This window comes from Protopterus annectens, chromosome 9.part0, assembly GCF_019279795.1.
Source record: "Protopterus annectens isolate FY-2018-M chromosome 9.part0, PAN1.0, whole genome shotgun sequence".
NCBI lineage: Eukaryota > Metazoa > Chordata > Ceratodontiformes > Protopteridae > Protopterus > Protopterus annectens.
Window position 1 is genome coordinate 1,484,881,130 of NC_056743.1, and position 23,870 is coordinate 1,484,904,999.

At 44.5% G+C, this 23,870-nt stretch overlaps 1 protein-coding gene across 1 annotated transcript in view; it reads right to left on the minus strand.

The window, feature by feature from the left end:
* Window positions 1-23,870, minus strand: part of LOC122810711 (bromodomain-containing protein 4-like) — a 1,011,045-nt gene that overhangs the window by 723,895 nt on the left and 263,280 nt on the right. The window lies entirely within an intron of this gene.

Genomic DNA, 23,870 nt, shown 5'->3' on the forward strand with positions numbered 1-23,870 from the left:
TTCCTCATGTATTGTCTTAGTCTGATAGTGGAGCTTTTCTCCTCGGGCCTCTGCTGAAAATGGACATGTATCCAGCCAGACTAGCCCGGTTAACAAATGTAAAATAAAATAAAATAAATAAATAAATAATAAAATTATGTACCACATTACTGTGGTGTTGTCTGTTCTTATCAATAATTGACCTGGATGCAGGAGGTCCTTGAAAATTGTAATTGCATTTATCACTGCTAGCATTTCTTTCTGATTGAAGTGAAGGTGCTTTTCCTTTTGGGACCATTTGCCCTGAATGCACCTGTCTGTCATGTGCACCCCCCAGGCGTAATCTGAGGCGTCTGTTGTGATGACTTGATTTGCTTGAGGCTTGCAGAATGGAAGACCTGTGTTTGTTTGGCATGCTTGGGCCCACCATAGAAATTCCTTTTGCAAACATGGAATTATTGGTATTATTGTTTCCAAACAGTGGCTGTGTTGAGACCATAGGTTTTTTAGGTACCACTGAAGTTTACTCATATGCAACTTTGCACATGGGATTAGAAGAATGCAAGATGCCATGAAGCCCAGAGCCTGCAGGATTTTCCTTGCAGTGAGCCTGGTACAATTTGCTAGTATTTTGAAGTAAAGAGTTAGTTGCCCTTGTTTTTCTGGCGTAAGATAGGCCATCTGGGGGTTTGTGTCCAAGTTGGCACCCAGGAAAGTTATTTTCTGAGATGGTGTTAGCCTGGATTTCTCCTTGTTGACAGTGTATCCCAGAGAATTCAATAACCGTGTTACATAAGCCAGATGTTCCAGAAGTATGTGCTGCTTGTCCGCTTGGATCAGGCAGTCGTCCAAATAAGGGTAAATTTGTATCCCTTGAAGTCTGCAGTAGGCAATTACTGATGCCAGGCATTTCGTGAATACTCTGGGCGCAGTAGATAAGCCAAAGGGTAATGCAGAGAATTGATAGTGGATTGAACCTGCAAGAAATCTGAGGTATCTTCTGCAGCTTTGTCTGATTGGGACATGCAGGTATGCCTCCTTGAGGTCCAATGTTACCAGCCAAAACTCCTTGCCCAGCATGGGAAGAAGCTGCTGTAATGTGAGCATCTTGAATTTTGGTACAAGTAGAAATGTGTTTAGGATGGATAAGTCCAAAATGGGTCTCCAGTCGGTTCCTTTCCTTGGTACCAGAAAAAGCCTGGAATAAAAACCTTGACCTTGTTCGTGAGGAGGTACCTCTTGAATAGCTTTCATGGCCATAAGCTTTGAAATTTGTATTTGAGCCTCTGCCCTTTGATTGTGTGGCAGGTTCGGCATGCCTCTCATTTTTGGGAGAGTGTGAAAATGAAATCTGTAGCCTCTGTTTATAATGTCCAGAATCCATTTGTCTGTTGTGATAGTATGCCAATTTCTTGTAAATAATGCCAGCTTTCCTCCCAAGGTTGCTGCCAGCTGAGACTTGCTTGGCATGAAAAGGGGGAAGTCATTGGGTTTGTTTCCTGTATTGCCGTGCACTGTCTTCGCCACCTCTTGTTGCTGGAGTTTGCCATTGTCTGCCTCTATATGATCCTTGAGGTTGTCCTCTGCCCCTTGTGCGCCTGTATCTACCTCTTTGTGGCTTGTCCGTGGCTGGAAAGGACCAGTTCTTTGAAGGCCAATTTCTGCTAAAACGTGGTGGCTGAACCTGTAGAAAAGCTTTGACCGTTTGCATAGATTTAGCTTTTTCTTCCACTTTCCGTAGTATCTCCTCAGCATTAGTACCAAATAGTACATCCTTTTGTAAAGGAGCATCTAGTAGCTTAGCTTTAACATGGTCAGGCAAGGTTTGCTCTCTAAGCCAGGCATGTCTACGAATGACTGATCCTGTCACAGCAGCTCTGCTTGAGGCCTCTAGGGCATCATAGCCACATTGTAAGGTGTGTTTACCCACTTGTTCTGCACTATGCATCATATCCTGCAACTCCTTTAAATCTGGTTGTTCAGGTTGAGACATCTTATTTCTTAATTGTGATAACAGAAACTGCTGATATTTAAGCATATGGAACTGACAATTTAAGGCCCTCATGGCTATTGTGGCCGAGGTATATACCTTTTTTCCCCACCTTTCTAAGGATCTAGACTCTCTTTCGGAAGGTAGTGGATTCTTAGCAGTAGAGGCCTTCATTCCCTTGAGGCCTTGAGAAATGGTTTCAGGATCAGCATTATGGCTTTTGTAAAGAAATTGGTGAGAGTTAGGAACTCTGTAGTACCTATCAGGCTTGACTGGGGCAGGAGGCAGGGAATCCGGATTTAGGCAAGCCTCCGAGTAAACATCATCAAGTATGTCCAAGACAGGAGGCATCGCCAGAGGTCTGTGCTGAGGTAACAAAAGAAATTCCCCAAGTCTTTTCTTGGAATCAGAAAAGTCTTGGACTTCCCAAAGGAAGTGTTCCCTCAAAGTGTGCAAGGTTTCCCCAAAAGAGAAATCCTCTGGGGGAGACACAGAAAGAATGGACTGCTCAGCATCCGAATCTTCAAAAGGGGAGTACGAGTGTTCTTCTTCATCAGAATGTTCTGAAAGAATGGAATCCTGGTCAGAAGAGGGAGAAGCTTCCTCCACTCTGGGTCTCTTGTCTTGAGGGGGCTGGGAACCCCTGATAAGAGTAATTAAATCTTCAGCCATTTTTAGCATCTGTTTTTTAGGCATGGGGCCTGGAGATGGACCCTGTGCAACAGGCCTCTTGAGATGCATGGCTGATTTGGACTTGGTAAAGGCCTTAATGGAGAAGGAAGATGAGGGTCTAAAGACACCATGGGTGGAAGTGGACCTATCCACATTAGGAGGCTCAACACTCACAGTGGCTTCGGTGGTTGTAGTCTGGGTATGGGCCGAGGTACCAGCGGTCTCGGTTACAGAGGACACTGCCAAAGAAGTGTCGGCGGTAGTCAGGGGCTGTGTAGGCGCCTCGCTGAGAACCGGACCACGTGTCGCCGGTTTTGGCATGGTGTCGGTGGAGACCACAGGCCTCGGGTGTCGGTCTTTATCCTTGCGTTTTTTGGACAAAACGGTAGTCGGAGTATCCGACGACATTTTATAATCAAAGGCTTTACCAAAGAAGTGCTGGGCGAACTCCGCCCGACGCTTAATAGTGCGTTTATTGAAAGTAGCGCAAAAGCGACAGGCCGAGACGTCGTGGTCTGGGCCTAAACAAGGTATGCAGAGGGAATGGAAATCCTTATGCGGTATTTGCTTCCCACAAGAAATACAATTGTTAACTTTGTCTGACATCGGTCTGAGGCAAGAAAAGTTTCCCCAACGGAGTACTTAGCTTTAAAGAAGACTTCGGTTTCCAATTATTCGGAATTTCAGGAGCTGGCCGACCAGCACTTGCGAACTGCTTCTGCTTCGGGCACCGCGCGGCAAAAAAGACTGAAGAATATGGCTTCGGCTGTGTCTTATATACCCCTGTCGCACTGACGTCAGGAAAGAAAGCGACGACAACCGACGCCGGACCTAGACTTTGGAATTCGGCCAACCGAGGACCCGCCTGACGGCAGAGAACCCATCTGTGATTACTGCAGTTGTATGCACGATGAACATCCAGGACTGCAACAGTGAATACACTCGAACATCTACATTTATGGTAAGTGCACACAACTGTACTATGTTCTTCATGATTCACTGTTGCAGTCATCACATTTAGGTTGATTCCCAAAGCTGAGGGAAAGGGAGGAGGCAGTCACGAAGACTAGGGGCTGGCTAGGATGCCCTGGAGGACTGCAGTGGATTTGGAGAAGATAGGCAGGTGGTAATGCTTGATGAAGGTGTGAGCAGATGTCCATGTGGAAGCCTCCAGGATGTCCCAGGTGGGGACTCCTCTGAGGAAAGCTGCAGAGGTGGAGGCTGCTCTGGTAGAGCGAGTCCTAACCCCCTTATGGGGAGGTTTCCCGTTTTGCTTGTAACAGAAATGGATGCAGTGTGCTATCCATTTGGAAATGGTTTGTTTGGATATGGCTTTGCCCTCTACCCCTGCAGTAAAGCTGACTAGCAATTGATCAGTCTTTCTGAATGATTTAGCCCTGTCTAGATAGAATCTCAGCTGTCTGTGCACATCTAGAGTGTGCAGGATCCTTTCCCCTTGTTTTGTGGGTTAGGGAAAAAAGGTGGGCAAATGAATGGATTGGTTGAGAGCCACACTGGACACCACTTTGAGCATGAAGGATGGGTCAGTCCTGAGGGACACCCTGTCAGCATGTAATATGATGAAGGGCTCTACAGTCATGAGTGCTTGTAGCTCGGATACTCTTCTGGCTGAAGTGATGGCCAGAAGCAAGGCCGTCTTCCAGGAGAGAAACTAACTCTGCTGAAGATGCTGGTTCAAGCAGGGAAGGGTGAGCGTTTCCAACACAAAGTTTAGGTCCCAAGCTGAGGTAGGTGCTCTTCTGGGTGGCCTGAAGTAGCTAGCCCCTCTTAGGAACTGTTTGATGAGAGGGTGAGAGAAAAGCGGGTGTTCAGTGTCGAAATAAGCAGAGATAGCAGAGGCATGGATTGTAATAGAGGAAAAGGAGAGACCACTGTGCAGCAGGTCAGCTAGGTACTCCAGGATGAGAGGTAGGGGAGGGCTGTCCTGTATTGGCTTCCCTTAGCCTGAATCCAGGTCCAGAACCTTTTCCATTTGTCAGCTTAAGACTTTCTAGTGCTAGGACATCTAGCCTCACGTGTAACATCTAGAACCTGTTTACTGAGATTAGCAGCTTGATCAGTGGTCAGGGAGTAAGCCAGGCTGCCAAATTGAGTGTCTGCAATTCGGGATTCATGAATTCCCCTTCCCTCTGGGTCAGGAGATTGGGGTCTGAGGGACATGCCACAGTGGCAGTGGGGACAGGCTGTGCAGCAGTGGGTACCAGTGCTGGTGAGGCCAGTCTGGAGTAATCAGAATTGTCCTTGGTTTTCCTCCTTATATTATTGAGTGCTACCCTGGTAATGAGAGGTAGTGGGGGAAATGCATAGACTGAGAGGTTGACCCAGGGGAAGGATAGGGCCATTCACTTTCTTGATCCTGCAGTGAGGTTCCCTGGTACAGAACTTGCTGAGCTGATGGTTGGAGTGGGAAGCAAAGAGGTCGACCTTCGGGGTGCCCCATTTCTGAGTTATTAGGGTGAAGGTTCTTTGGTCTAGCTGCCACTCGTGCGAGTCCAGAAGATTTCTGCTTAAGTGGTCTGTCAGAGAATTTAGAGAGCCTGGCAGGAATTGTGTTAACAAGTGTAGTTGCATGGCTGGGGCTGTATGCCAAATGGTCATGGCGAGTCTGCATAGAGGGGGTAGGAGCGAGTCCCTCCCTGCTTGTTGATACACTACATCACAGTGGTGTCTGTTTTGATCAGGAGAGCCCCTGGGGAGAGAAGGGGCTTGAAAATTGTCAATTCGAGCTGGACAGCTAAAGTACAGTTGTGTACACTTACCATAAATGTAGATGTTCGAGTGTATTCACTGTTGTAGTCATTACACTTGGGGTAATCTGCTGGCAGGTTGCCCTCAGTCGGCCTGAATAACAAAGTCTTGGGTCCTGCGTTGGTTGCTATTTCCTCTTCCATGACGTCAGGGGTATAAAACATGCAGCCGACGCCATTTTCTTTAGTTTTTCTTGCCCCAGATGTCAGGTGCCCCCCAAATGGGGAGCAAATGTATATATATATATACAAGTAAACAGTAAATATATAAATACACTTCAGAGGCATAAACTTTACCCTCAACTAAAAGCAAATACACCACAAAGGCTTTAGAGTATAGTGAAGGAAAGAAAAGGTATAGAAATGGGGATGGCAGGTGGATAACCCGGACTGCAACAGTGAATACACTCTAACATCTACATTTATGGTAAGTGTACACAACTGTACTATGTTCTTCGTGTTTCACTGTTGCAGCCATTATATTTGGATAGAATCCCAAAGCAATAGATGGGAGGCTGGAACTAAATAGCATTAGGAGCGGCTATAAGGCCCTGCAGAACTGCAGTGGCAAAGCCTGCCCTGGATTTAGAGAAGAGAGGCAAATGATAACGCTTTGTGAAGGTATGAACAGAGCTCCAAGTAGCAGCTTCTAGAATATTTTTGGTTGGAACTCCTCTATGAAAGGCTGCTGAGGTAGAGGCAGCTCTGGTGGAATGTGACCTGATTCCCTTGGGTACAGGTTTACCATGATGCAAGTAGCAGAAACGAATGCAATGGCTTATCCACTTAGAAATAGTCTGCTTTGATATAGCCTTTCCCTCTGATCCTGAAGCAAATGCTACCAGTAGCTGCTCAAACTTTCTTAGAGATTTGGTCCTGTTTAAGTAGAATCTTAGTTGTCTGTGTACGTCCAATGAATGCAGAATCCGCTCCCCCTTGTTCTGCGGATTTGGGTAAAATGTTGGCAGGCGAATAGTTTGGTTAAGAGCCACACTGGGTACCACCTTAGGTATAAAGGAAGGATTGGTCCTGAGGGACACCCTGTCCGGGTAAAATGTAATAAAAGGCTCCACAGCCATCAGAGCCTGTAGTTCTGAAACCCTTCTTGCAGAAGTGATTGCCCAAAGGAAAGCTGTTTTCCATGATATAAACTTTATATCCGCAGTAGCTGCTGGTTCAAAAGGAGGCAGGGTGAGTTTTTCTAGCACAAAATTGATGTCCCACGCAGGAGTTGGTGATCTTCTGGGAGGCCTTAAATGTTTGGCCCCTCTAAGATACTGTTTTAACAGAGGATGAAAGAAGATGGGAGGCTCCATGTTGTAATGAGCAGAGATGGCAGAGGCATGGATTTTTATTGAAAAGAAGGATAGGCCCTTGTCAAGCTTCTCAGTCAAGTATTGTAAAATCTGAGGAATATTTGATTTTGCTGTGTCCGTTCCTTGTGCTTGGTTCCAAGCACAGACTCTCTTCCATTTATCAGCATAAGATTTTGTAGTACTAGGCCTTCTGGCTTCCAAAATTACATCCATAACAGATTTACTGAGAGGTGTTGTTTGAATAATTACATGATCAGCCATGCTGCCAGGTTCAGAGTTTGGAGCGGAGTGCGCAGAATTTGATTGTTCTGCTGAAGACAGTAGATGAGGTACTGAGGCAAGTACCAAGGAGGGGGTTGAGATAGAGTCCTTAGAATTGGGTACCAGTGCTGGCGAGGCCAGTCCAGAGCAATTAGGATCATTTTTGTTTTTCCTGTCTGACCTTTAGTAAGACGTTGGGGAGAAGAGGCAGAGGAGGAAAGGCGTAGACGGATAGGTTTTTCCAACTGAAGGATAGGGCATCCACTTTCCATGCTTGCCTGTTATAAGTCCTTGTGCAGAATTTGTCCAGTTGATAATTTTGGGGAGAAGCAAATAGATCTATGTCTGGGCTTCCCCATTTCTGCGTTACCATGCTGACGACTTGTGGATCCAGCTTCCACTCGTGAGGGCCCATAAGATTTCTGCTTAGATCATCTGCCAGAGTATTTTGTTTTCCTGGCAGGAATTGAGCTTGAAGATGTACTTGGTAAGTCAAGGCTGTGTCCCAGAATGCCATGGCTAGTCTGCAAAGGGGGTAGGAATGTGTACCCCCCTGCTTGTTTATGTACAACATAACCGTGGTGTTGTCCATCTTTAACAGTAGTTCTCCTGGATGAAGTAAGTCCTTGAAGGCTGTCACGGCATTCTGAACAGCTGGCATCCCTTTCTGATTGATATGCAGATGCATTTGTTTTGGGTTCCATATGCCCTGAATGCATCTCCCTGCCAGGTGGACCCCCCAAGCATAGTCTGCTGCGTCTGTAGGTAGGGTTTGGGTGGCAGGGGGTAGAGTGAATGACAGTCCCTTGTTTTGGTGACATGTCTCTCCCCACCAAAGAAACTCCTGTTGTAGGCAGGGAATGAAAGGAATCATTGTTTCCAGACTGTGATCATGTTTACTCCATAAACTTTTTAGGTACCACTGAAGTTTCCTCATATGCAGTCTTGCATATGTAATTAGTAGAATGCAGGATTCCATGAACCCCAAGGCCTACAGAATTTGTCTTGCAGATAACTGGGTTTTTGTTGCCATCTGTTTGAAGTATATAGTCAGTTGCCTTTGTTTGTCTGGCATAAGGTAAGCCACCTGGGCAGCTGTATTTAAGCTTGCACACAGGAATGTAAATTTTTGAGAAGGTACCAGTTGTGATTTCTTTTCGTTTATTGTGTACCCTAGGCATGTTAGAAGCCTTTTTACAAACGCCAGATGTTGAAGAAGAATGTCCTCTGCTTGAATGAGACAGTCGTCCGAGTGAGGATAGATTTGTATGCTTCTTTGTCTGAAAAATGCAATTACTGGTGCCAGGCACTTTGTAAAGACCCTGGGCACAGTAGATAAGCCAAAGGGCAGTGCAGATAATTGGTAATGCATAAAACCTGCCTTGTAGCAGAGGTATCTTCTGCAAGATTCCCTTATCGGGATATGCAGGTATGCTTCTTTTAAGTCTAGAGTCACTAACCAAGTGTTCTTGCTCAGCATAGGCAGTAGCTGTTGTAAAGTCAGCATTTTGAATTTTGGAATGTCCAGGAATGTGTTCAGAATCGATAAGTCTAGTATTGGATGCCAGGCGTTGTCTTTTCTGGGTACCAGAAACAGTCTTGAATAAAAACCTTGTCCTTTTTCCTGTTCTGGTACTGGTTGAATAGCCTCCATATCCATGAGGGATGTAACTTGTTTCTGAGCCTCTGCCCATTGATTTTGTGGCAGATCTGGCCAACCGTTTGGAAATGGCATAGTATGGAAATGAAATCTGTACCCCTGGGATACTATGTTTAATACCCACTTGTCCTGGGTAATTAACTGCCAATTTTGAGCATGAAGTGCTAACTTCCCCCCCAAGGGGGCTGCTAAAAGATAAGTGCTTGGTGATGGTAGAGGGAAGTCATTGAGACTGCTTACTGTAGAGTTGTGCTTTGTTTCCTCCAGATTTGGAGGTGGCGGCACGCCATTGTTTTGACTTGTACGAACCCTGTGATTGGTATCCAGAGCCTTTTGAGCGCCTGGATTTGCATTGAGAGGTTCTGTTGGACATGAGAAAGGGACCAATTTTTAGTAGGCCAGTGCCTACTGAATCTGGGTGGCTGCACTTGTAAGAAATCTTTTACAGTTTGCATAGATTTAGCTTTGTCTTCCATTTTCTTTAAAACCTCTTCTACCTTATTACCAGAGTATCATGCTGTAAAGGGACATCCAACAATTTAGCTTTAACATGATCAGGCAGATTTTGCTCCTTGAGCCAGGCATGCCTTCTAATCACAGATCCAGTAACTGCGGCCCTGCAAGAGGCCTCCAAGGAATCAAAACCACATCGCAAAGTATGCTTTCCAACCTGTTCTGCTGCATGCAATAACTCCTCTAATTCTTTATTTTCCACACAATCAGAAATCAACATAATTTTCTGTTCCAATAAGCCCATAACATGCTGTTGATATTGAAGCATATGAAACTGGCAGTTTAAGGTCCTAATTGCCAAGGCTGCAGACGTATAAACCTTCTTTCCCCATCTATCCAGCGCCTTGGAATCTCTATCAGAGGGGGTAGGATTTTTGGCTGTAGAGGCCTTTACACCTTTGGGACCCTGTGAGATAGTTTCAGGATCAGCAGCAGGATTGTTGGCATAATATATTTAGCCTACCCTTTTGGGGGCACCTGACGTCTGAGGCAAGAAAATGGCGTCGGCTGCATATTTTATACCCCTGGCGCACTGAAGTCAGGGAAGAGGCGACAGCAACTGACGCCGGACCAGGACTTTGGAATTCAGGCCGACTACGGGTAGCCTGCCAGCAGGATAACCCAAGAGTAATGAATGCAACAATGAAACACGATGAACATGTGCAGAGATCCTGCCTGAAATGTAAATATTTCCTGTATGATTCCCTGATTGGGATGTGGAGGTAGGACTCTTTTAGGTCTAGGGTGGCTAGCCAAGTACTCTTGGAGAGCATAGGTAGTAGCTGCTGCAGGGTGAGCGTTTTGAATTTTGGTATAATTAGGAAAGTGTTTCGAATGTATAGATCGCAGAAGGAGCACCAGGTGCCCTCTTTTCTGGGTACCAGGAAAAGTCCGGAGTAGAAACCTTGGCCTATCTGTTCTGCAGGAACGTACTCTATTGCCCTCATACAGAGCAGGGAAAGGACTTGCTTTTTCGCCTCTGCCCACTGGTTTGGAGGAAGAACTGGGAACCCTTTAGGGGTTGGAAGAGTGTGGAAAGAAAATCTGTATCCCTGGGACACTCTTGTTGAGGACCCAGCGGTCACTGGTAATGGTGGCCCAGATGCTTGCATGGAAGGAGATTTTTCCTCCTAGGGGCAAGTGCAGGTGGGCAGAGGGAGGGGTGGAAGTGGAGAGTCACTGTGAGTTCTTACCATGAGGGGGTGGCTTTGCATTCCCTGGTTTTGAAGTGGAGGAATTCCATTGCTTTGATCTCTGCATTCCCTGTGGCTGTTGTCTGGAGGGGGGGGTCTGTTTCCCCAGTGTCTGGGCTGGGCTGGGCTGGACTGACCTGGAGGGGGCAGGAAAGGACCAGTGCTTGGAGAGGCAATGCCTAGTGAACCTGGGTGGTTGGACCTGTAGGCAATCCTTAACTGTGTGCATAGATTTAGCTGCTTCTTCCATCTTTTCTAAGACCCTCTCTGCCTTGGTGCCAGATAAGTTGTCTTTGCGCAAGGGTGCATCCAATAATTTAGATTTGACATGGTGTGGCAAAGGCTGTTCCTTAAGCCAAGCATGCCTTCTAAGGACTGCTGCCCTGCAAGAAGCTTCTAGGGCAGCAAAACTACAGTGTAAAGTGTGCTTAGTTACTTGACTTGTAAATTGCATTAACTCTTGCAACTCTATTTTCTGCACAAACAGGAAAGGATGACATTTTTTTGTTTGAGGAGTTCCATGGTATATTGCTGAAATTTTAGCATATGGAACTGACAATTTAGTGCTTTGATAGCAAGATTAGCAAAGGTGTATACTTTCTTACCCCATCTGTCTAGTGCTCAAGAATCCCTATCTGAGGGGGTGAGATTCTTAGCAGAAGTTGCTTTCATTCCTTTAGGCCCTTGAGAAATAACCACAGGGTTAGCAGTAGGATTTTTTAAAAGAAATTTGTGTGAGTCGGGGACTCTAATACCAGTCAGGTTTTCTGGGAACAGGAGGGACGGTGTCAGGAGTCAAACTAGATTCCATGAAAACATCATCCACAACATCCAGGACAGGAGGAATGGCCAGGGGTCTGTGCTGTGGAAGATCTAAGAATTCTCTGAGTCTCTTTTTAAACTGAGGGTAGTCCTGACATTCCCACTGGAAATGCTCCCTTAAAGTATGGAGAGTTTCCCCAAAGGAAAAGTCCTCGGGTGGAGAGGCTGAAGGAATGGATTCCTCTGCATCAGAATCCTCATAAGCAGAGAGGGGTTGCATGTCTTCATATTCAGATGCAGCAGAGTCATCAGACTCCTGTTCAGATAAAACTACTGGGGACAGATTTCTCTTTCTTTTGAAAGGGGTAGCTCGGCTTCCCCTGATCAGCATTATAAGGTCTTCTGCCATTTTAAGCATTTGAGACTGAGGCAAGGAAGCAGGTGTCTGAGATTGGGTTGTCTGTTTCTTGGGCATGGTTCGTACCCTGGGCCATAGAAACTCGGTAGTTTTCGAAAGAACGGCAGACGTGAAAAGTCATCGGTTTGCTTCGAGAATCAGTAGTGTAAAGTACTTCCTCTGAAGCTGGTGCCTGCTCAGTGGCTCCGGAACCATCCAAGGTAGAGACAACTGCAGCATCCTTAATCGAAGAAGAGTTTTGTGGCATACTGGACACCGGAAGGGTCTCTGTAGCAGCCTGCAAATCCACAGAAGTGGGCATCAGGGGCTGCGAAAGCACCTCACTGAGGACCAGAGAACTGATGCCTAGCTTAACGGAAGCTTCATCGGTAGGTTTGGACTTGTGCGGTCTGTCTCTGTCTTTATCCTTATGTTTTTTCGGAAGATCTGCTGTCAGATGGCTTACAGAAGCCATATCGGAAATAGAGGACTGTGAGCAAAAATATCTAGCGACAATAAGCGCCCGGCGACGTATAGTTCTGGTGATGAACAAAGCACAAAAGTGACAGCGAGGGACATCGTGGTCTGGGCCTAAGCAAGTGACTAGTAAGAATGAAAGTCTCGGTGTGGTATTTGCTTTCCACAGGCGAGACAATTGTTAACTTTTTCTGACATCGGTTAGGGCAAGAAAAAAGTATCCCCAACGGTGTGTATTTGGCTTTAGAAGACTTCACAGCTTCAATTCGGAAGATGAAACTCAGGTAGCAACCGACCGACACTCGTGCGAACTGCTTCGGGCTCCTTGGCAAGAAAGACTGATGTAATGGTGTCGGCTGCCTTACTTTATACTGATGACCTGACATCAGTCCTGAAGCGACAGCAACCAACGCAGAAATACTAAGGCTCTGGTATTAGGGTCAGCTGAGGCCCCTGGCAGGGATAACCCATATGTGATGACTGCAACAGTGAAACACGAAGAACATCTACAGATTTTGAGGAACAGAACAAAAATCTGAACCACTTTCACAAGTGGTGGTGGGTATTCAGGGTCTTACTACCTGCACCCAGGGTACAGGGTTTGAGCCTACTCCCTAGCCATCAGTTAGTGTTAACTGGGGCATTGCTCACACACACACACTCCTTTCCTGCCTAACAGCACTTCAGATAAAATAAAGAGCTCTAGCTCTGTGTCCATTAAGCTCTTGACCACAAAAGCTTCACATAAAGAGTGCAGCTTCCGTTCCTGCCTAAAAGCAAGCTTCAGATAAAATAAACGTGCTCTGGGTCCTTTCCTGCCTAACAGCACTTCAGATAAAATAAACACCTCTAGCTCTGCGTCTGTTAAGCTCCTGCCCACAAACACTTGAGATAAACAGCTGTGATAAACCATTCTTGCCTAAATGCAAGCTTCAGATAAACTCTGTTACAGTTCAGATAAAACAAGCTCCTCTCGTTCCTGCCTAATACACCCTTCTTTGTCCTGGACATCCTACTGCAATCCACAGTCCCAGTAGCTCCAACGTGCCCTGTTTCCCACAAATGCATTCAAAGTCTGTAGTCTGCATGCAAGTGCTGAATCCCAGCCTGCAGTTAGAACATACAGACTGCAGACATTGCAGTCCGATCCCATTCCAGTCTATGTGGTTGTAACCGCATAGACTTCTGGGGCATCTGTAGACTGGTGCCTACTTTCCTAATCCGGACTGCTGTTTAACCAGTCCGGATTTGAGTATGCATGGAGTTCATTCTGGGGCTTAATTTATTTTGTTTTTTCTGCTTTACAGCTTGGGGGGGGGGGGGGGCTTCAGTCCTCCAGTCCAATAGCACAAACTGCTACTGCTAGCTCCTTAGGGGGTGGTTGAGGAGTTTTTGTTTTGGGAAGTGCTCTGGATAGTCACAGCTGCTCACTAGGGGACACTAGATCCTTATATTCCCCCAGGTCTATTTCACTGCTTGGCTTGCTACTTTCTACCTCTGGGAGGCCTCCCTTTTTCTTGCCATGGAGGCAGTGACCACAACTTAGAAGAGTAATTACCACTGTATCAAAGTGTAGAAGACAACATTCTTTAACTGTTTTCATTTTTCTCTTACTATCCATCTTTTCAAAAATTTTTTTAGCAGGGGTACCAAAGAGAAACTCCTTATCCAGTGTGGCATCAATGAATTCTGACTTCACCTGGTTTAACAGGGACTGCATCCTTAGCCAGGAGTGTTTAAGTATAACAGACCACATAAGCAACTGCCCTAAATGATGCATCCAATGTAATATAGTTGCATTTTTGTGAACGTCTGGACACCTGGGGGGCTGATCTAGTTGTCTTCTGTATACCCCTTTGCAGACTCTTGTATGAGATCCCCACTGCTTTGACAATGGTCTTTTGTTGTAAAGACTCAGTGTACTTTAACATCCCCAATTGGCAGTTAAAAGCCTGCACTGGCCAGGGTTGTTGATGTACAAGTCATTTTACCACATCTATCATGCATTCTGCTCTCTCTGTCATTTGGTAAAGGATGTCTGGCTGTCACCTTAGGAGCTTCCTTGGGAAACTCAGAAGACACCTCCAAGGGATCTACCTGGGCATTCTTGTAAGGGTGCTTGTTGGTGTCAAACACTCTGCATGGCTTCCTAGGGGCAGGAAGAAAGGGGGGGGTCAGGGTGCAAAGTAGTGTCCTCAAAGACATCATCCAGAACCACTTGCACAGGTGCAATGGCTAGAGGTCCAGGATATAGCAGGCTCACAAGCTCTCTATAATGGATTTGGGGCAGAGGGAAAAAAACTTTGCTTTCTCAACTGAATGTCTCCATCATTTTGTGCAGAGTTTCCCCCAAAGATGAGTTATTCGAGGGGGGGTGCAGAGGAAAGGGGCTTCATCAGAATTAGAGTCAGGGAAATACTGAAGGGAAGGTGTTCTGCACAAGACAATTCATCCTCATTTTCACATTCTGAGACCACCTGGGGCAAGACATCTCTCCTTTTATCAGAAAAAAACTCCTGGTACAGGCACCTGTGGCTAGCTGGACCCCCTGGACCTCATGACATACATGAATTCCTGGGTCAGTTTAACCAGGTCATGTGCACCAACCATGGCAAATGAGGTGGGGGAGTGAGACTTCATGGACTGGGGCAAACTAATCAGCCTCTTTGGTTTTGGTGCCTGGGGTTTTGAAAGAAAGACCTCAGGATTAGGGTAGGCAGTCATGACCTCTATCCAGTCTACTGGGACTTCCTCATGTACAACTACCAAGGAAATAATGCCCCCTTCCTTTGGTTATCAACACTTGGGCACTGAAAGATGAGGCCTGCAAAATGGCTTCATACTTGAGAGATGTAGGTTTGTTACTCATTGTTGTCAGGTGGCATAATGCTAGAGAGGTTAGGCCTAATGGTTGTCTGACCAGGGGGCTACAAAAGGTGCAACATCTGAGTTGTAGACAGAAAACCTGAATGTGAATGTGGAAGACTGCCACCCACGATTGTGCTTCAGTTTCTTATCTTTTTATTTCTTAGACAGGGACCGGATGATGCCAAGATGTACAATGAGGCAGGGTGGCATTGAGTCTAAAGACTGCATGGGGGCTGCAAGGACTTCGGCCCTATATTTTAAAGTTTTAGAATGAAGCCTAGCACAATCTTGGCAACTAGAAATTTCGGGCCGAGGCCCCAAGCAAAATAAACACTACCAATGGAAATATTTAGGTGGGATTTGCTTCCCACACTTTAAGCAGTTATTAATCGTTTTAAACATTAATTACAAGAAACATCCCCAATGGGGTGCTTTATTGGAAATACGTCTGGAAAAATGACGTGACTGATGTACTGTTAGCATTAGAAACACAGAGTAGCACATCAGACTGAACTACTCGAAAGAACTGAAGATAGCACCAACTGACTCCGGTCGATCCTCGGATGTCTGTCAGGTGAGATTATGCACAGATTCTGGGAATTGGACCATTTGCATGGCAGGCACACACAAGCATTAGTAATGCAATAATGATTACAAAGAACATCTCCTCCTCTTCCCAGAGGAGGAAGTGGGTACAGTATAAGCAGAAATCAACTGCCCAATAAATTATCCCTGTTCACTAGAATGGGAACAGGAGAAATCATTTTTTTTTCCTTTTTGTTTTCTTTTCCTGGAAAATACCCTTCATATCACATGACTAAATTAAACAGAATTTAACTTCACCTGCCATGTGAACGCCTTCACATTTTAGACTTTCTCTGCATGTCCACCATTGACATTCACACTGAATGCATCAGCATAAAAAAAAATTAAAAACAGTACATATGGCAGCACATCTAGATAATGCAGTCTTTGCATTAGTTACTCTGACTAACAATGCTTGCAGACACTATAATTCAACAACTAGTACACACCTATGAACTTCATTGCTTGGCCTATGTAAAAAGCAGAATCATTTCAGCAGCAGGCAACATAAATCACACCTGTTGAGACATATAATATGGAGAACATTTTACAACACAAAGCCTATAAACATTTTCTTAATAAATCTACACTGATGGCAAAATCTACAAGGAAAAGTCAGCAAAAGAGAGATTATGAACAAAAATCCATCAATATTTGAATTAATAAAAGAAGCTTTCTTAGTAACATAAAATGTTGCCTGTTGCCCAAATTGCTCTGTTTTTCACAAAAGCTTAGGTGATGAGACTGACAAATCTAAACTAAGGACATAATGGTGGGATGGAATAAAAGCAGCAATGAGTCCATGAGCAACAGCAACACAGTAGAGTTGTATCGAAAAAAGAAAAATTACTAAAAATCCCCCCCAAAAAAATCACACAATTCAATATGATAAAAGCCAACAGTAGATTACATGCGATAACACAGACATACATTAAAAATATAAATGTGAAAACATGGTGTTAACAGAAGTATAGGTAAAAACAATTAATATTTACTCCAATTATAAGGATCTTTAAGTTAACCAGGAACACAAATGATCTGAAGTAGCCAAGTAGTACAAGAAAAGTACTGTCACAGAAGGTATTAATAAGATGGACACATTACAATAGTGCAAATCTGAAATACAATCAATCTAAAGGTATTAAAAGAAAAAGCTGTTGGATTCAATAGCTTCCTAATGGAATTCAGTAAACTGTGTACGAGCATGTGCAAGTGTGGGATACAACTTACTAAAGAATTAGTAACCATGATAATAATAAAGGTATGGAAACTCAAAAATAGTTTACAATATAAAAACAACCAAGGTAATAGTTTTAACTAAAGAGAATTAAATTAGATACCACTTTACATTAACTGACACAGCATAGTCAAAGGTGGTATTGTAACCATGCTTTCTTGACATACAGAAAAAATTCTGATGTGTTAAGACAGTGATTTCTAACTAAAATGATAGACAGAAAAACTGGAGAAAGATTTAGAAATTGGATTAAAACAATTTATGACAAGCCCCAAAATATTTTCTTGCAAATAATGGTTACAACAAAATAAGCAATGTTGAGGGGGACACTATACACTAATGTCCACTATTTCCTGCAAAAAGGAGCTATTGGAATTAAGACTCCACTTACCTTGCTTTGTTTTAAGCAATACAGCTTTTGAATCAGAAGAAAAAAGCAGGCAGGCATACATTAAATTGATCCCATCTGAAGGAGAAAATTTCTGTCTTGTGTATGGTGCTGGGGTAATGAAATAAAGTACAGTTGTGTAACTAAACTTACAAATAGCAGTTGAGGTCTGAATGACCACTGCTGCAGAAGTTTTAGGTATATGGATTAAATCCTGCATAAAAGCTGGCCAGCTCACTTTTCATGCGCCCAACTGTCAGGCAGCTCAAGTTGAGCTGACTAAAAGACAAGTTTGGGCATGAATGCATTCAGAGCTTTACTGCTAAGAGACAGACGGAGGCTGAGCCCTGAAAGGACAATGCCATGAAAAAAAAAATGCCCACACCCTGGCATAAAAAGCACACCAAAAAAAAAGGAAGGTGGATCGATTTAGCAGCTACTGCAGAAGTGATAATTCAAACATCTACTATTACGGTAAGTTTATGGACTCAGTTGTACTATGTTCATCATACTGATCACAGAGAGAATATCCCTTGGAAAATTTGGAAAACGAGGGCAGAAAAATCTTAAGAGACTCCCTGGATCAGATTGCCCCTTTCATCACACTTTTTGATCACGTCTGCAGCAGAAGGGCCAAACACAACCTCTATCAAAGGGTGAATTCAAAATCTCATTTCTATCATCTAGGAGGCTCTAAGAATGCCCTGGAAGAAGGCTCAACAGAGTCAATAACAAACTGTGCAGTAGGAGATACTGAGTTATTTAAAGCAGTTTATTTTTTCTCACAAGAAGAAACTGCAAACAAAACATTACACATACTTTCACAATTAGAACAAACATACGACCCTCACCAATCAAAATTCTGAACATAAAGATATAAAGATGTAAAAGTATACACATTTCCCCATACCTACCAACAATTTTCCCATCCTTAGCAGTGTTCTCCCACTGAAAATACTGGCAAATTTTAGCAATAGTCCCAGAGAAAGATAAACCCTCACAGACAAAATCATTCAGAAACTGAGCTGTCCTCAGAGTCTAAATCAGAAATCTGAGGGAAAAAAAAAAATCTGCACATTCCTGTTCAGACTCAGAAACTTGACTCTCCTCAGGAAAAGTGGCGTCTCTCATTTATTTTACCAGGAACTACTTTACAAGAAGGATTACCAGTCTAAATTGAACCCAGAGCTAGACGTATTTTGTTACTCCTTTCCAAAGAAATTTGAGATTAAGTAGATACATGCTCGGTTTCTTTTTGACAGGAAAAATGTGGCCAGCCGTGTTATTAATGGCTGCAGTACCTTTGCCAGGGATGGGTACAGCATGTTGACAAAATGGGGAAACTTCCCTGTTCCCTCTTCCAAGACTGACAAGAGTGGATCTCTCTTAATGGGCAAGGGATGTGGCTAATCCCTAGTCCATAGTGGTTGTAGGTGTTACACCAGAGGGATTCAGGATCAAAGACGAGTGGTCTGAGGTTCAACAAATTGCCACAGCAGTCTCATCTACTTGTAGATGAGGCAAACTGCTAGCCTGCTGTGATGGCAAAGGCTATTTTATTTTTTATTTTGTGGCTGGGAGGAGGACTAAAGTACAGTTGTGTACACTTACCATAAATGTAGATGTTCGAGTATTCACTGTTGCAGTCATCACATTAGGGTTTATCTTCTTGAAGTAGCCCTCAGTCGGCCTGATTAACAAAATCTTGGGTCCTGCATCGGTTGCTGTCCCTCCTTCCGTGACGTCAGGTCTTCAGGGGTATAAAACATGCAGCCGACGTCATTACATCGGTTTTTCTTGCCCCAGATGTCAGGTGCCCCCATAATGGGAAGCAATTAAATCTATAAATATACAAGGTTATACCGCCAACAAAAAAGCAAATACACCAAAAAGCTTTTGAGTATAGTAAAGGAGAGTAGAGGTATAGTGAAAGGTAGTAAGGGGGCTGGAGGGTGGGTAACCAGGACTGCAACAATGAATACAATTAAACATCTACATTTATGGCAAGTGTACACAACTGTACTATGTTCTTCGTGTTTCACTGTTGCAGTCATCACGTATGGGTAGATTCCCAAAGCGAAGGATGAGAGGAGGAATTTAGATAGCATTAGGACCAGCTATAAGTCCCTGCAAGACTGCAGTGGCAAAGCCAGCTCTGGATTTATAGACAATTGGCAGATGGTAATGCTTAGTGAAAGTATGTACAGAATTCCAGGTAGCAACTTCTAGGATGTCCCTGGTAGGGACGCCTAGGAGAAAGGCTGCAGAGGTAGATGCAGCCCTGGTTGAGTGGGGTCTGATTCCCTGTGGGATAGATTTCCATGGTGTTTGTAGCAGAAATGAATGCAATGGCCTATCCATTTCGAAATGGTTTGCTTTGAAATAGCCTTCCCCTCTGCCCCTGCAGCAAATGCCACCAGTAGTTGTTCAGATTTCCTTTGAGGTTTAGTCCTGTCCAAGTAGAACCTAAGTTGTCTGTGCACATCTAAGGAGTGCAGTATCTGTTCCCCATTGTTCTGTGGATTAGGAAAGAAGGTTGGCAAATGAATGGACTGATTAAGGGCTACACTGGATACCACCTTGGGCATGGAGGGATTGGTCCTGAGGGACACCCTGTCTGCATGAGAGATGATGAAAGACTCCACTGCCATAAGGGCCTGTAATTCTGATACCCTTCTTGCTGAAGTGATTGCTAAAAGAAAAGCTGTTTTCCAAGAAAGGAATTTTAAGTCTGCAATAGCAGCTAGCTCGGAAAGGAGGAAGAGTGAGTTTCTCCAATACAAAGTTAAGGTCCCAGGATGGAGATGGAGCTCTCCTGGGTGGTCGTAAATTTCTGGCCCAATTGAGGAACTGCTTGAGCAGTGGATGTGAGAAGAGGGGAGGTTCTGTGTTATAATCAGCTGAAATGGCCGAGGTGTGAATTTTGATGGAGGAGAAAGACAGGCCCTCGTGAAGCATCTCAGTTAAGTATTGTAAAATCTGAGGTAAATTGGGCACTGCTGTGCTCATCAATTGAGATTGGTTCCAGGCACAGAATCTTTTCCATTTTTCAACATAAGATTTTCGAGTACTAGGCCTCCTTGCCTCTAAAATGATATCCATCACTGGTTTACTGAGGGATGGTAAAGTAGAGATTAGGTAATTAGCCAGGCTGCTAGGTTGAGTGTTTGTAGCTGAGGGTGCAGAGTCTGGTTCTCCTGCTGAGACAATAATGTAGGAGTCTGAGGCAGGTGCCATGGGGCCAACAGTGACACAATGTGCAAGATGGGGTACCAGTGTTGGCGTGGCCAGTCTGGTGCAATCAAAATCGTCCTTGGTTTCTCTTGTTTGATCTTTAGTAGTACTTTGGAGAGCAGAGGCAGAGGAGGAAAGGCATAAACTGAAAGGTTTTTCCAGCTGAAGGACAGAGCATCCACTTTCCAAGCTTGTTTGTGGGGAATCCTTGTGCAAACAGGTCTATATCTGGGATCCCCCATTTGCTTGTCAACATGCTGAAAATCCTTGGTACCAGTTTCCACTTGTGCGGGTCCATGAGGCTTCTGTTTAGTTCATCTGCCAGTGTATTTAGTTTTCCTGGCAGGAACTGAGCTTGTAGATGCACTTGGCAGCTCAGGGCTGTGTTCCACAATGCCATGGCTAGTCTGCAGAGGGGGTAAGAATGTGTACCCCCTCCCTTGCTTGTTTATGTACCACATAACAGTGGTGTTGTCCATCTTTACCATTAACTGTCCTGGAAGAATGTGGTCCTTGATGGCTGTCAGAGCATTCTGTACAGCTAACATTTATTTTTGATTGATATGCAGGTGCATTTGACTTGGGCTCCATTTGCTCTGAATGCACTTCCTGCCAGGTGAGCCCCCCCCCATGCATAGTCTGATGTGTCTGTTGTTAGGGTTTGGGTGGCAGCAGATAGCGTGAATGGTAGTCCCTTGTTTTGGTGGGAGGCCTCTGCCCACCAAAAAAACTCTAGGCGTAGGCAAGGTATTATAGGAATCATTGCTTCTAGATCCTGAGAATGTTGACACCATAGGCTTTTTAGATACCATTGCAATTTCCTCATATGCAGTCTTGCATATGGAATTAGAAGAATGCAGGAGGCCATGTACCCAAAGGCTTGTAGTATTTGCCTTGCAGATAGCTGGGTTTTTGTGGCCACTTATTTGAAGTAGTTTGTCAAATGAATTTGTTTCTCTGGTGTGAGGAAAGCCATCTGGGAAATTGTATTCATGCTTGCTCCCAGGAATATAATTTGTTGACAGGGTACCAGGTGTGATTTCATTTAGTTTATGGTGTACCCCAGACAAGTTAGCACCCCTTGTACATAAGCCAGATGATTCAAAAGTATGTCCTGGCTTTCTGGCTGAATTAGACAATCGTCCAGGTATGGGTATATTTGAATATTTCTTTGCTTGCAAAATGCAATGACTGGAGCTAGGCACTTTGTGGATACCCTGGGCGCAGTAGATAAGCCAAAGGTCAGTGCAGATAACTGATAGTGCGTGTAGCCTGCTATGAAGCGTAGGTATCTTCTGCAAGATTCCCTGACTGGGATGTGCAGGCATGCTTCCTTTAAATCTAGTGTTGCCAACCAGGCGTCTTTGCCTAACACAGGGAGAAACCAGTGAAGAGTCAGCATCTTGAATTTTGGAATCACCAAAAAGGTGTTGACGGGTCCAGGATAGGATGCCATGAATTGTCTTTTCTGGGTACCAGGAAAAGTCTCGAATAGAAACCTTGTCCCTTTTCCTCTTCTGGTACCAAATGAATAGCCCCCATGCTTAACAGAGAAAGTACTTGCTTTTGGGCCTCTGCCCACTGATTTGGGGGTAGATCTGGCCACCTGCTTGGCGTTGATAACATGTGGAAGTGAAATCTGTATCCCTGGGACACTGTATTTAAAACCCATTTGTCCTGGGTAATGAGTTCCCAGTTCTTTGCACGAAGAGCAATATTTCCCCCCCAAAGGGGCAGTCAGTTGAGTAGCGCTTGGAAGTTTTAAAAATAAGTCACTGAGAAAGTTTACCATAAGGGGGAGTTTTATTACTCCCAGATTTGTAAGTGGAGGCCCCCCCACTGCTTAGTCCTGTGCGTACCCTGGGACTGAAGCCTGGGAGCTCTTCTGGATCTGGGTTTGGACTGACAAGGTCTGGAAGAGGCAGGAAAGGACCAATTCTTGGAAGGCCAATGCCCACTAAACCTTGGAGATTGTACTTGTAAAAAATCTTTTAACAGTTTGCATAGATTTAGCTTTTTCCTCCATCTTTTTAAGAACAACTTCTGCCTTGTTGCCAAACAGGCAGTCCAGGTTTAAGGGAACATCCAGTAATTTCGCTTTGACATGATCTGGGAAGGATTGCTCCTTAAGCCAAGCATGCCTTCTAAGTACAGACCCAGTTACAGCAGCCCTGCAAGATGCCTCTAGTGAATCAAAACCACACTGCAAAGTACATTTTCCAACTTGTTCAGCTGAATGCAGTAAATCCTGTAAATCTTTATTTTCAGCATAATCAGGAATCAACATCATTTTTTTGTTTAAGCTATCCAATAAAATGCTGCTGATAATTTAACATATGAAACTGGCAGTTTAAGGCCCTAATGGCCAAAGTTTCAGAAGTGTATACCTTCTTACCACATCTATCCAGCGCCCTGGAATCTCTATCAGAGGGGGTAGGATTTTTGGCAGTAGTGGCTTTAATGCCCTTGGGTCCCTGGGAAATGGTCTCAGGATCCGCAGTAGGATTTTTGAAAAGAAACTTGTGAGAGTCAGGGATCCTGTAATATCTATCAGGTTTTCTGGGAGCAGGAGGTAAAGAGTCAGTGGCCAAGCTAAATTCCGAAAAGGCATCATCAACAATGTCTAGTACAGGAGGTATGGCTAAAGGCCTGTGCTGGGGCAAGAGCAAAAAATCCCTAAGCCTCTTTTTAGAATCAGAGAAATCCTTACTTTCCCAACGAAAATGCTCCCTGAGAGTATGCAAGGTTTCATCAAAAGAGAAATCCTCTGGGGGGAAAGCAGAGGAAATATAGAGTCCTCAGCATCAGAATCCGCATAGGTAGATAAGTGTAAATCCTGGTCATCAGAGGAAACAGAAAATTCAGAATCCTGGTCAGAAGTATAAGTAAACTCAGTCCTAGGTCTCCTAGAGGGGGAAGGCCGTCTTCCCCTGATTAAAGTAATAAGGTCTTCAGCCATTCTTATTTGTTTTTTAGGCATAAAGGCCTGACCATACGGTCTGGGCATCAGTTTTCTAGGCATGGTTAGAGTTTTAGGCCTTGAGGAAGAAGATGGCGTTGGTTTAATACTTAAGTCAGTAGGCCTGAATGCACCCTCAGAAGCCGGTGCCTGCACGGCGGCTCCAGACCCATCCAAGGTAGAGACATCTGCAGGTTACACAGTTGAAGCATCTCGCAGCATACCGGACTCTGAATGGTTCTCAGTAGAGACCTGCGAATCTGAAGTAGCGGGTATCAGGGGCTGCGAAAGCGCCTCACTGAGTACCGGCGAACTGGCAAATGGCTTAGGAGAAGCGTTGTTGGCAGCTTTGGACCTAGGCGACCTGTCTCTGTCTTTATCTCTGCATTTTTTCAGAATGTCTGTAGTCGGATGACTTACCTAAGACATATCAGGATAATTGAACTGAGCACCAAAATATTTAGACGCGAAAATATACCGACGACGGATAGTTTGTGGTTTAAATAAGGCACAAAACCGGGAGCGAGGTATGTCGTGGTCAGGGCCTAGGCAAGGAATACAGTACGAATGAAAATCTTTATGAGGTATTTGCTTTCAACAAGTAATGCAAT